This window comes from Eulemur rufifrons, chromosome 14 (genome assembly GCF_041146395.1).
Source record: "Eulemur rufifrons isolate Redbay chromosome 14, OSU_ERuf_1, whole genome shotgun sequence".
Classification (NCBI taxonomy): Eukaryota; Metazoa; Chordata; class Mammalia; order Primates; family Lemuridae; genus Eulemur; species Eulemur rufifrons.
The window spans coordinates 26,559,924-26,570,703 of record NC_090996.1 but is presented as its reverse complement, the minus strand read 5'-3'; the positions used below and the strand labels follow the sequence as shown (position 1 = coordinate 26,570,703).

The 10,780-nt window shown below is 47.8% G+C and overlaps 1 pseudogene; it reads right to left on the bottom strand.

Moving 5' to 3' along the window:
- Nucleotides 1–4,718: 4,718 nt before the first annotated feature.
- On the bottom strand, nucleotides 4,719–5,003 carry LOC138394632 (non-histone chromosomal protein HMG-14 pseudogene; annotated as a pseudogene).
- Nucleotides 5,004–10,780: the final 5,777 nt, after the last annotated feature.

The window sequence follows — 10,780 nt, the reverse complement described above, 5'->3', positions numbered from 1 at the left end:
CACCTTAGAATGCTAAGAGCATTGTTTCAGAAAGTGACAGGGCCACTGGGAAGATCAGAGTGACAAGGGCAGAGGGATATCACTTTAGCCAGGTGGTTACAGAAGGCCTTTCTGATGCGCTGACCGTGGATGCTGAGAGGGAGCTGGCCCCAAGAAGTGCTGAGGGAAAGGCATTCTAAGCATAGGGAACATCAGGTGCAAAGACAATAAGGCAAAAGGCTGCAAGACCATGGCGGCTCCAGATACAATTATAATAGGGCCACTCTCTTTCCTGTCACTAATGGGTCCTCAGTCTCTGCGTGCTACTCAGGGCCCTCCCACTTCTGTCTCCTACCTAGAGTTTCTCTTTCAGGGCAGGATCCTTAGCTGTTTGGAACTTCTGGGCTCTGCCTCAAAACATGCTTGTTCTGTGTTCCGGGGTGGGAAGCTCCTCTGGCTGCGTGGTAATTACTGATAGGCTGTTGAGGCATCACCTCATCTCAGATGGTGTCTGAGCTTAGCAACAAGACTTTGGTAGAAAAATGGCTTAGTTCAAGATGTGCCTCTAACAGTGGAAATGTGCTGTGTGACATCACTTACAGGTTCCAGGGACTGGGGTGTGCACATGTTTGGGGATGGGATGTGCATCTGGCTTTGACATTTACCATAGCTGTGGGCAAAGCTGCTGACCTCCTGAGTTCCAATTTCTACGTCTGTAGAAGAGTGATGGAAGCCAGGGATTAACAACCCTGTCATCATCCCATTTTATAGTTTCAGCTTGAATAAAATTGCATGTGCAAAAAAGCATTTAATTGATTCAGCAGATGCAAATCATTGTTAATATTGTTTTTATGCCACGTGTTACTACGATGGCTCTTATGTTGTGTGGTTTCCCTCTCTGCCATCCTCAATAATTCTCCAGCAGGAAGAAGAGGGCAGCGGTAGCAGGGTTGGTGAAAAGTATGGGTTCTGGAGCCCGGTCCCTATGCCGAACTCCTAGTTCCTCTATTTACTGGGTGACCCTGGGCACATTTTTAAGCTCTGTGCTTCAGTTTCATCATCTGTGAAGTAGGAACAGTAACAACATCTGCCCCCAAAGAATTGTTACACGGAGAAAATAAGTTTACATATGTAAAGGACCTAGAAATGCAAAGGACCTAGAACTGTGCCTGGCACGTAGCATAGTGGCAGCAGCCATTATCACCATTATCTACCTTATCATCAGCAACCGCATTGCCGCGTCCTATTGGTGTCCTTCACAGTCCTGCTTACCATTTGCAATCATAATTTTTTTTTTTTTTTTTTTTTTTGAGACAGAGTCTCACTTTGTTGCCCGGGCTAGAGTGAGTGCCGTGGCGTCAGCCTAGCTCACAGCAACCTCAAACTCCTGGGCTCAAGCGATCCTCCTGCCTCAGCCTCCCGAGTAGCTGGGACTACAGGCATGTGCCACCATGCCCGGCTAATTTTTCTATATATGTATTTTTAGTTGTTTGTATAATTTCTTTCTATTTTTAGTAGAGACGGGGTCTCGCTCTTGCTCAGGCTGGTCTCGAACTCCTGACCTTGAGCGATCCACCCGCCTCGGCCTCCCAGAGTGCTAGGATTACAGGCGTGAGCCACCGCGCCCGGCCAATGATCATAATTTTTGCCTGCATATTTACTTAGTGTCTGGGACTCCCGTTAGATTCAAGCTCCATATGAGCTATTATGTTTAAGGGAGTTGCTTATGATTAATTTTTCATTACATACGTCATCAGGGATACATTTTGTAAACAAATTGAAACATTGAGGATAAAGCTAATGTCTCCTTTGGACACCATGTTTCCTACTGGTCCCTTCTCCCCCTCCCCAGACAGAATTAGCCCGAAGTCTGATAATATCAAGTGTTGCTGTGGGTGTAGAGAAATAGAAATGCCCAGACGATGTAAATTGATACGGCCACTGTGTAGGGCAGCCTGACAGTAGCTATTAAAATTAAAAACAGGCATTTCTCATGACCCAGCAGTTTCACTTCTCGGAAAACCTCCCTTAGAGCCACACTGGCACATCTACCCAAGAAGTCACAAAGTGGGACAGTCATTGCTGCATTCTTCATACTGGCAAAAATGGGACAACCTAAACATTCATCAGAAGAGGGGTGGTTAAATAAAATGCAGCACCTCCCAGGAGGCAATGCAAGAAATGAACGTAAAACTTCTCTTTCTGTCTTTAATGTCTTATTTTTATTTGTAACATATGGGTTTTAATAAGAATAGTAAACTTTCTGTGAGTCGGGCTCTATTTTGCATTTAATTTTCACAACAATGTTATGAGGTAGGTTTGAGGAGTTATTATGCCTCTTTTATAGATGAGGAAACTAAGACACAGAGAAGTTAAGTAACTTCCCCAAGGTCACCCAGTAGAGCTGGGATTTAAACCCAGGCAGTCGGTCTGATTCCCAAGTCAGTGGAATTAATCACTGTACTATACAGCTTTCCCTTTTTGGGTAACATACATAATACAGTAATACAATAGTTCATATGTTAATGTGTAAAAAAATAATATGCACCAACCAAGGGTTGTTTAAAGTTTAAAGGGTGCTTGATCACAGAAGGTTGGAGATATTTAATAGCTGTGGGGTAGTACACAGCCATAAACAGGATGAAGTAGCTCTTTACAAGCCAGTTCTGTCTTGTTTTCTGTGCTTACCCGGCGCGTATCAAGGCACCTCGCACATAGCAAGCTCTCATTAGGTACGGGGGGCGGGGGTGTAAATCAGTAACCTTCGTGCAATGTCTGCCCTAGTCTGGCTGAAAGTAGGAAAAAGGAGCCCATTCTGGGTCTTTGTGCCCTCTGCCACCTCTCCCCAGGTCCTGCAGGCTCCTGGCTGGGCAGGTGCCGGAGGCTCAGGTTGCCCGGAGTGAAGAGCGGGAGGTCTGCAGGGCTGAGTGAAAGATCTGGGGGTTCCTGGAAGAGCAATAAGGGATCTAAGAAAACAAAAACAAAACAACTCCTGGGGCCGGCGCCACGGCTCACGCCTATAATCCTAGCGCTCTGGGAGGCCGAGGCAGGAAGATCGCTTGAGCCCAGGAGTTTGAGGTTGCAGTGAGCTATGATGGCATCACTGCACATTGATACTAGAGAAATGAAAATGTACGCCCCTGCAAAAACCTGTGCATGAATATTCATAACAGCTCTATTTGTCATAGCCCCAAACCAGAAACAACTCAAGGTCCTTCAGCAGACAAATAGATAAAACAAGGACTACTCAGCCACAAAAAGAAGTGAACTAGTGAAACACTCAACCACTTGGCTAAATCTCAAGGATATTATGCAGAGTGAAAAAAAGCCAAGCTTGAAAGATTATTCCACTTATATAATATCTTGAAATGACAGAATTATAGAGATGGAGAACAGCTCAGTGGCCGCCGGGGGTTAGGGTTGGGCGCAGTGTGACTGCAAAGGATTCTAATGTGGGAGTTTCTTTGTGGCGAAGGAACAGCTCCTTGTCCCGGTCGTGACGTTACATACACGAATCTCTCTACATGTGATGAAATTTTAGAGTACTGCACACTAAAAAAAAAAAAGTTTATTTTTTCTTTTGTGATTGAGTTGTTATTGGTTGAGTTGAGGATCAGTGCACACACATTTCAATTTGTACACAATTCCTAACACAAGTACCAAAAATCTAAAAATCCATGGATTGTGATTCTTTTAAACAATTATTCCAGTGATTTTCCAGCTTAAAAATTGGAGGCAAATTTTCCTTAAGAGGACATCAAGTACCGCTATCTTCAAAGGTGGATAAGCTCGTACTTAATTCCCAAGTCACAATTTAATATCGCACACACTACGTACTCAAATTTTCAATCTTTCACAGCAAATTAACAAAGTTACTGGGTAAATAGAGCTACCACGACCAAAGATATTACAGAGTGTACTCAATTCTGACAGGAAGAGCCATGGTCAAGGGGTAGTTTTCTTTAGGAAACAGTTCTACTAAAAAACAACGTGGGAGTAGAAATAATTTCAAATGTTTAAGAGATTAAATGCAGGGCTGTGACTCCACATGGCCATTAAATATGCTTTGTAGTATAGGATATAAAAACTAACCCCCTCACCTGACACCCAAGACAGTCAAAGCCTCCCGTAATTCAATATCCCACACTATTTTCTGGTTGTACCAAAAAATAAACCAGCAAATGATTTCACCTTTTTTTTTTTTTTTTTTTTTTTTTTTTTTTTTTGAGACAGAGTCTCACTCTGTTGCCCAGGCTAGAGTGAGTGCCGTGGCGTCAGCCTAGCTCACAGCAACCTCAAACTCCTGAGCTCAAGCGATCCTCCTGTCTCAGCCTCCCGAGTAGCTGGGACTACAGGCATGCGCCACCATGCCCGGCTAATTTTTTTTTCTATATATATTTTTAGCTGTCCATATAATTTCTTTCTATTTTTAGTAGAGATGGGGTCTCGCTCTTGCTCGGGCTGGTCTCGAACTCCTGAGCTCAAACGATCCGCCCACCTCGGCCTCCCAGAGTGCTAGGATTACAGGCGTGAGCCACCGCGCCCGGCCTGATTTCACCTTTTAAAAAAAAAAAAAAAAGCATCCACTTAAAAAAAATGGGATGAGGCAGGATTCCCTCCTTCTTAAAAATGTTTCTAGAGCTACTAAAAAACTTGCATTTACAAAATAGTGGATAAAATATTCCTCTGGATTGTACAAGAAAGGAGACCGGGACCACTGGTAAGAGATGTGTGGGGTATTAATCAGACCTGGCTTCTTTCTCTCCCGCTCCAGCAGGGCCTGGATTCTCTCTGCTTCTAGTTTCTCCATTTTCTGCAGGTATATCTTTCGTTTCTTGGTTGGCCACTTCTGCCTGTTTTCCCTTTCTTCCCTTTTCCCTTTCGTTTGCACTTTTTTGTCGGACCATTTATTCTTTCCTGCTGCCTTTTTTTGGCTTTGTTTCCACTTTTGCAGAAGCAGGTTTAACTAGCAACTGCGCTGATCTCCTCTTGGGCTCTTCGGAGCTGATCTTCCTCGTGGGCATCTATCTTGGCAGCAGGGAGGGCGCGTGCTGGGTGCCTGCAGCCCATGGCGTGCCAAGAGCCTTCTCGAAGCTGGGCTGCCTGGCTGCTCTAAAAATATATATATATATATATATATATTAATGCATGCATATAAAAACAGGCAAAATATGAATAAGGTCTGTAGTTTAGTGGATACTATTGTACTAGTGTCTGTTTCCTGGTTTTAAAAACGCACTCTTTTAATATCTTTGGTTGTAGTAGTTCTATCTTCCCAATAACTTTGCTAATGTGCTGTGAAAGAGTGAAAATTTTGAGTATGGAGTATATACGATATTAAATTGGGAATTGTAAATTGGGTAAGATGTTACCACCGGAGAGACAGGGGAAGGTACGTGAGGACTCTACTATTTTTGCAACTTCTTGTGAATCTAAAAGTATTTTGCAATAAAAACTTTTAGAAAAACTTTAAGGGGGCTTCCTCATAAAAGTTTGGGGACAGTGGCAGGGCAGTGTGATGTATCTTTATGCAGTAGCCCCATCTCATTTACTGTTGCTTCTCCAGCACTTAACACAGCAAGTGGCAAACAGAAGCACTTAGCGGTGGAATAAATGAATAACCTAGTGCAATGTTTGCCCTTGTCTGACCCCAAAGGGAGGAGAAAGGAGGCCGGACCTACGTCTTTCGGCTCCTGGGCTCCAGGCTGGGCAGGTGCTGGAAGGCTCAGGTTTCCTGCAGCAAGGAGATGAGTGACAGAGCTGGGGATCCCTGGAAGAGTGACAAGCAGGTGGGCAGAGGGCAGCAGGTGCCAGCGCTGGCCCAGGCCTGGGACGAGGCAGGATCTTCCCAGAATTCCATTCTGGCCATTCCGCTGGGCAGATGGCCCTGGGGAGATGGAGCCCCTTACCCCTGGACAAGCGCTCCCCTCCCGCAAGCTGGGGCTGACAGCTGCTTTGAGCTGCAACTCTGAATTTTACTGTCCCTTTGGGAGCCTCTCAGGCCTGGGTTCGAATCCCAGCTGCTAGTTGTGTGATCTTGGGACAAGTCTCACTACACTTCGTGGAGCCTCAGTGTTTCCATCTATACATTGGGAATCCTCTTAGCTTGGGTGGCTGTTGAGATCGTTCGGGTCAAGGGCTCGGGGCTGGGCAGGTTCACCTTACTCTCCCGAATGTGCATCGGGCGCCAACAGAGGGGGTTGGCCCCAGCATTCTGGACGGGTTTGTTCTTCCTGCTGACTTCTCCTTGGTGTCCAGCCGGAAGCAGATTCAAACGAGCGTCCAGGGGAATCTCAAAGGGATGTGGACGTCCTCTGAGGGCAGCCGGTGGGGCAGGGCGCGGCCAGGCCTCTGCTGCGGCTGCCGCGTGTGTTGACCGGTGGCGAGTCAGGCTGCCTGGCTTCGAACCCCAGCTGTGCTCTTTTTCAGCCTTTGGGCACCTGTCCAAAGTCTTAGAATCTCAGCTTCTCCACTCTAAAATGGGGACAGAGGCCCTCGACTCCCAGGACTGTGTGAGTGTTAAATATTAAAAAAAAATTACTGTGTGGAAAGCTCTTAGTCTCATGCCAGCGCCTTGTGGGTGCTCAGTAAATGGCAGGGATGATTATTAATATTACTGACCCTCAGCGTTGCCTTAGCCACTGCTGCGTGCGAGCACCCGGAGAGGATGACATTACAGAATCTGCAGGTATTTGGAGCTGTTGGAGCCGCCTCCTCCTCCACCCTCTATGGCCATTTCTGGGAATCGCTGTGCAGCTTCCAGAGCAGAGCCGAGGCACGGCCCCTGTGTGTCCTGCCCTGGGCACAGCCGTTCTCAGGGGCAGCATCCTCTGGGGACGGCGCAGAGTCGCTATCTGGGCTACCTGCAGCCTCACCGCGCTCATTCCCTGGAAACTGGGCCCCAGCGTGCTGGGCTGAATGGCTTTGCCCGGGCTGAGATAACATCCTCCGCGTCCTCAGATGCCCCAGGAGTCGGGTGGACTCTGGGCATGGGTGGGGGAGGAGCGAAGCCGGCTGTGACCGGTCAGCAGGCCGCCTCGGCGGGCACAGTGAGGTGTCCCGGAGGGCGGGCCCCTGCGCCGACTCCCCCCTGGCCCAGCTTTCTGGCTGCTGCAGAAATCAGCAGGAGCCTCGGAAAGCATTTGGTCCGAAGCCCTTATTTTCTGATGAGGAAACAGAGGCCCATAGTGGCCACACAGGCAGGAGTAAAGCAGCCCCTGAAACCTGGCCTGCCACCTCCCAGCTCCACGTGTCCTCTCCACCCTCTGCCCACGCTGCCCCAGAGTCAGACATACCTGGGTTCCAGCCCTGGCTCTGCCATTGTCTTGCTGTGGGCGCTAAAGCTGCAGAGACCTCTTCTCTACGGCTCAGTCCCGCCATCTGTGAATGGAATCAAAACCTGAACCTCACAGGATTGTTCCGAGGATGAAACAGTTCCATATTCATCGCTGAATATGGTAACAAGGAAAATGTGTGGATAATATTTCCGGTTGACCCGAACTGCTTACTGTGTGCCAAACACCAGTCAGACGCTCTGTGCGTGTTAACTCACTGCGTCCTCCCAAGAGTCTCTTGAGGCAGGTGCTAGTCCAACCTCACTTTACAGAAGGGGAAACAGAGGCCCAGACTCACGGAGTAACTCTCCCCAGGCAGGGCCAATCAAATCAGGAGCCTGGATCCTGTGTAGGTGCTTTCACTGCTCCCTGGTGGAACCCCCAGGGCCACCTGGGATTGCAAGCTGAGAGCGAAGGTGACGTTGTGATGTGCAGCATGTGTTGGTTTGTCAGTAAAATGGCAAAACATAGCGAGAATCCTGGAGGTGGGACCAGGAACTGGATCCTTTTGAGCAGTGGACTCCGTAGAAGTGGTTCTCAACTGGGGGCTTTGAAAATGGTGGTGGGGGCTTTGGTTGTCATGGTGACTGAGGCACACAGCTGGTACCTAATGGCAGGGGGCCGAAGATGGGAAATGTCGTGCAATGCACAGGACAGACTTACACAAAGAATGTCCAGCCCCAAAGGCCAGCAGCCCCCACCTGAGAAACCTGTACATTATGAAACATCCAGGGAACAAGGGACTATCTTGTGAAGACAGAGCCCAGGACAAGCCTTTGGTCTACATTACGGTACCTGCAAACTAGCCCGGGGCCTCTCCTTACTCATCTAGAAAAAGAAATAAAAGGAAGAAAATATGGGATTAGATTGGGTCAGTGTTTCCCAAACTTTGGTACATGGAAAAACATTTATCATTTTAATAGTTACATACCTTAATATATACTAGAAAAATAACTAGCAATTGGATCCATAATTAAATGAATATTTTTATTGAAGACAAATCTAAAGGAAGTGTTTGTTCTTTTAGTAAGCAGAAAATGTTAGGTAATAGGACCACAGGTACGTGGGTGTGACATTGAGACTTAATAAGAGTGTTTATTTTGGTCTTTGTCCCAGCTGCTGACCAGAGCTCCTAAAACCCCATGTACTTTCCTAAGCGATAAGAGGGAAAGGATGGCCAGGCACGGTGGCTCACGCCTGAGGCTGGAGGATTGCTTGAGTGCGGAAGTTTGAGACAAGGCTGGGCAATACAGTGAGACCGATCTCTACAAAAAATAGAAAAAATTAGCTGAGTGTGGTGGTGCACACCTGTAGTCCCAGCTACTTGGGAGGCTGAGGCAGGAGGATCACTTGAACCCAGGAGTTTGAGGCTGCAGTGAGCTATGATGATGCCACTGCACTCTAGCCTGGGCAACAGAGTGAGACTCTGTCTCAAAAAAAAAAAAAAAAAAGAGTGAAAGGAGCATCATTTGGTGTATTTGGATTTTTGTCCCCAGTGCCTGAAATATCTCCAGAGTGATAAAGGTGTTATTCATAACAAGCTCTTTTCAACCGCACCTGAGTTGGTGTTAATGCGGTGACTTTTGAAAAAGCCCTGCATAGCTTCAGGATGGGGGCTGGTTGCCAGGGGAGCCAACCACGTGATTAGAGGGCTGGAACTCTCGGCCTCACCCTCAGGGGAGCTCAGAGGAGTGGGGAGGGGCTGGAGGTTGAGTTAATTACTAATGGCCAATGATTTCATCAGTTGTACCTATGTAATGAAGCGTCCACAAAAACCCCAAAGCACAGGGATTCAGGGAGCTTCTGGATTAGCGGACACATCAGGGTGCTGGGAGGGTGACGTGCCCAGAGAGGACATGGGACTCCACAGCCCTCCTCGCACCTTGCCCCATGCATCTCTTCCACTGAACTGTTTCTAACTTGTATCCTTTCTAATAAACCAGGAAATGTGTAAGTAAATGGTCCCTTGAGTTTTTGAGAGCTGTCCTAGCAAATTGTCAAATCTGAAGAGGGCATCATGGGAGGCTCCAATTTGTCAGATAGAAGCTGTTTTGTCACCTGGGAAGCTACCGCTTGCGATTGACATTCGAAATGGGGACAGTCTTGTGGAACTGAGCCATTCGCCTGTGGGGTCTGCACGAACCCCAGGTAGCTAGTGCCAGAATTTAATTAAATTGTAAAACACCCATTGGTATCTGCAGAGATTTGGAGAATTGCTTGGTGTGGAAAACCCACATATTTGGTGTCAGAAGTGTTGTGACTATATAAGGGAACAGTTTGTTTTTCTTTGTAGTTTTCCTCTTTGCAGGGTACGCACAAATCTTGGGTCCCATCGAGCCAAGATTTATGCATCAAAAACCATGTGCTTATGAGGTGGTTCGGAAGGGGAAATGTACCACTTAGGGGGACATCAAGGGGGCAAAGAGAAGGTCCCTCACATTCCTCCTCCCTGTCATGTGGCCGTGAGCTCAGGTCTGTCTTGGCACCAGCAGGTGGTCCTCTCCCAGCCCTCTCCTAGCCATGACCCGAGAGGGCCCCGGCCTTGCTGCTGCTTTAGGGGCTTGAATTAGTTGCTAGCGCTGCTGTGACAAGGTACCACCACCCAAATCACTTCAACAACAAATTTATTATCTCACTGTCTGGAGGCCAGAAGTTCCAAACCAAGGTGTCGGCAGGGTTTTGGTTCCTTCCGAGATGTCTGGGAGAATCTGTCTGTGCCTCTCTCGTAGCTTCTGGTAGCCTTAGGCGTTCCTTGGATTGTAGGTGGCTGCCTTCTCCCGTGTTTTCACTGTGTCCTCCCTTTGTGCCTGTCTGTCTCTGTGTCCACATTTCCCCTTTTTGCAAGGACACCGGTCTTATTGGATTAGGGCCCACTCTGATCAGGTATGGCCTCGACTCAACCCGATCATCTGCAAAGACCCTACTTCCAAATAAGGTACATTCACAGGGACTGGGAGTTAGGACTTCAACACCTTTTGAGGGGACACAACTGGACCTGTAACAGACCTGTTTCAGCAAATGGGAGGGAAAGGCCTCACCACCCTAGGCCTGCAGCCCTGACTTCTCTTTGGCTCCCTGGGCCTTGATCTCTACGGTTTCTCTGCTGAGTCAACCCTGCCTTTGTTTCCAGGTAGGGTATGTCTTCCTCCACCACATGGAGACAGAAGTATAGTCAGGAAATACCTGGCCTTGAAGCTTTGGAGATTTTGCCTTGGAGGTGGCTTTAATCCAGAATGTGTTCCCCCAAACCCACGAGTCGTTGAAGCCACCAAAGTTGCTCAATTACACCCTAAACAACTGTAGCCCCTGCACCGAACTTGACCCTGCAGAGAGTGCATTAGAGCGACATCTTCCCCTTCCTACAAACAGGGGACGGAGGTGCAGAGGTGTTGTGTGACTATAGGGGGACCCAGACAGTGGGTGGCAGATGGCCAGGTACAAATCTTCTGACCCCAAATCTGCTTTTA